This window comes from Piliocolobus tephrosceles, unplaced genomic scaffold, assembly GCF_002776525.5.
Source record: "Piliocolobus tephrosceles isolate RC106 unplaced genomic scaffold, ASM277652v3 unscaffolded_312, whole genome shotgun sequence".
Lineage (NCBI taxonomy): Eukaryota > Metazoa > Chordata > Mammalia > Primates > Cercopithecidae > Piliocolobus > Piliocolobus tephrosceles.
In genome coordinates this window covers 21,644-24,661 of record NW_022314532.1, presented here as the reverse complement: position 1 = coordinate 24,661, position 3,018 = coordinate 21,644, and the positions used below count along the sequence as shown (strand labels likewise).

The window sequence follows — 3,018 nt, the reverse complement described above, 5'->3', positions numbered from 1 at the left end:
GCCAAAATCCGCCCCAATGGGGAGAAGTGAGGTGGGTGAAACAGGTGGACAGACCAGAGGGGCATTCGCTGCCTGGGTCCAAGGAAAAGGAAATAAAGGCTGGCGATGTGACAGTGGTGGGGGAGCACAGAGGGAAGGAACTGGTGGAGACACAGGGCTGGCCCCGCACAGGGCCACGAACAGCTACCCGGGGGTCGTCCTATTAATTCTCCTCAGGGCCCCAAGAGGTGGCTGTGAGGATCCCTCTTCTAAGGACGGAACTGCTCCAGAGCCACACAGCGAGGATCCACAGAACCAAGATCCGGGCCAGCTCCAAAGCGGACGATCTTGACCCCTCACCCGTGGTCCTGAGGCAGGGATCAGAGCGCCCTGGACACACAGACCCTCCCAGGAACTGCAGAAAGGGGAAGCAGACGCCCCGGACCAGCGGCAGGACTCAGGGTTTCTGCCCTCCAGGGCACACTGGGACCAGCCACTGCACAGGTGGACACAAGGTGCTTTAACCCGCGCTGGGGAAAGGAGCCCTAGCTCTCAGGGTAGAGACCGCAGCTCGATCGGGCCGGCCTCCCTGCTGGGCACAGCCTGAGCCACATGACCAAGGCCAGAGAGGATTACCAAGGTACACCTGGCCCAGCTTCCGGCAGCCCCCGACAAGGCCGCTACCCTCACTGGAACAGCCTGGTCCATCACCAAGCCCCACCCTCTTTTGCCAGCCCTGCCCCACAAGGCCCCACCTCTCGCATGCAAGTCCCGCCCCCAAGGCGCAGCTTGCCTGCAGCCCCGCCCCACTGGCTCCACCCCATCGCCAGCAAGCCCCATCCCCAAGGCCCAGCTCACCTGCATCCCCGCCTGCTAGGCTACACTCCTCACCTGCAAAGAGCCACCCCTCACTAAGCTCCTCCCATCACTTGCACAGCCCCGCGCAACATAGCACGCCCTTGCAGAAGCCCCTCTTTTCACCTGCGCAGCCCCGCCCTTCACCAGGCCCCACGTCATCTGCATAGACACGCCTCTCGCCACGCCCCACTTCTCCCCTGCCCACGTCCCCCTCCTATCAACTGTCCACACCTGCTGCTAGCCGCACCCCGCCCCTTCCGGCAAGCCGGCCGCGCCCCCTTTACCCGTGAGTAGGCTTCTCACCTTGCCCGCCTCCTTCGGCACGTGGGCCCCACCCCTCCCGCCCATCTCCCTCTGCACCTCCCTCCCGCCCGTCCCAGAGCAGTGGAGACCCGCCCTTTTCATCTACAGCCTATCGCAGAGGACGTTGCCGTTCGCGCTGACCAATAGGAGTGGTGGCCGGCAAGCCCCGCCCCGCGCCCTATGTCGGGTTAAGTGGGGTCCCTCGCCAGCCCCGCGCTGATCATACGCCTTGTGGCGCTGTGGCGCTGTGGCGCGCGGCGGGGCTGTGTGCGCTGAGGCTGCTGAGTGGCGGGTGAGACGCTGCCGTCGGCGGCTAGAAGTGCTCGGCGTGCTGGCACCCGGGAGAGGAAGGTCCAGGGCAGGCCGGAGACGTAGGGGTCCGCATCCCTGCGCCCAGGCCTGGCAGCTCCCCGCACTGTGGGCGCCCCGCACCCCGAGCCCCTGCCAGGGCTTTCCTTGGGCTCCTGCATCCGAGGCTCTGAGGCCGGAGCTCCTGCGCCTCCCGGGGCTGGGGGCCCGGCCTGCGCGTGGCGCTCCCGGCAGGGCCCTCCATTTTATGAATAAAGGGAGATTTCTTGTAGTTGTTTTTTTTTTTTTTTTTTTGAGATGGAGTCTTGCTCTATTGCCCAGGCTGGAGGGCAGTGGTGCGATCTCGCTCACTGCAAGCTCCGCCTCCCGGGTTCACGCCATTCTCCTGCCTCAGCCTCCCGAGTAACTGGGACTACAGGCACCTGCCACCTCACCCAGCTAAATTTTTTTGTATTTTTAGTAGAGACAGGGTTCCACAGTGTTAGCCAGGATGGTCTTGAGCTCCTGACCTCATGATCCGCCCACCTCGGCCTCCCAAAGTGCTGGGATTACAGGTGTGAGCCACCCTGCCCGGGAAACAAACAAGTTTTTATTCTGCTTGAGTGCTTACAAGAAGCTAATATTATACTTACTAGATAATTACAATCAAATCTATAAGCTTTAAGATTTTAAGTCATCATGCTTATGAAAAACATTATTTCCTTTTTTTATGGTGAAAAGATATACATATATTTAGAATCAGCCAGCGGTACTCAGTTTAGATGATCCCAAGTTTGTTGGCAACATCCAAAGCATCGTAATCAGGAGCCAGTGGAACATATGCCTTCTTCTCTCCATCAGGCCGAATCAGGATGTTGACCATGGCCACATCCACGTCCCAGAGCTTCTTCACATTCTGTTTGATCTGGTGCTTGTTGGCTTTAACTTCGACAGTGAACACAAGCGTGTTGTTGTCTTCTATCTTCTTCATGGCTGACTCAGTGGTCAGTGGAAACTTGATGATAGCATGGTGGTCAAGCTTGTTTCTCCAGGAGGCGCTCTTCCCAGGATATCTGGGCTGCCTCCGGAGTCGCAGTGTCTTGGGATGCTGGAAGGTGGGGGAGGTGTAGATCTTTTTTGGGGGGCTGTGGACACATTTCAACGCTGCCTTCTTGGCCTTTAAAGCCTTTGCTTTGGCTTCGGCTTTAGGAGGGGCAGGAGCTTCCTTCTTCACTTTTGGTACCATCTTGTGAAAAGCGAAAAACATTATTTCAATAATAAGTTTTTTACAGTAAATCTGCCTAATAGTTTCCAAAATACTTTTGGTAATTTTTAACCTTAAAATTAAGCTAAGTAAAACATTTCCATTAAATATCTAGATCATTTATAAATAAGATACAATACTAAAACATTAATCACAGAACATAAGTAATTCAAGTTTATATACTTTTGGCTTCTTATTTTTACGGAGAAACTAGATATTTTGGCCTGTTAATAAACATGTTTTTGCCTACCACACTGAGAAATTGAGACGGAGGGACACTCAGTCTCAAAAAAAAAAAAAAAAAGAAAGAAAAAAAAAGAAATCTC

General features: G+C 55.4%; 1 pseudogene; it reads right to left on the bottom strand.

The window, feature by feature from the left end:
* Nucleotides 1-2,052: 2,052 nt before the first annotated feature.
* LOC111534081 lies at nucleotides 2,053-2,674 on the bottom strand (annotated as a pseudogene).
* Between the last annotated feature and the right edge of the window lie 344 nt (nucleotides 2,675-3,018).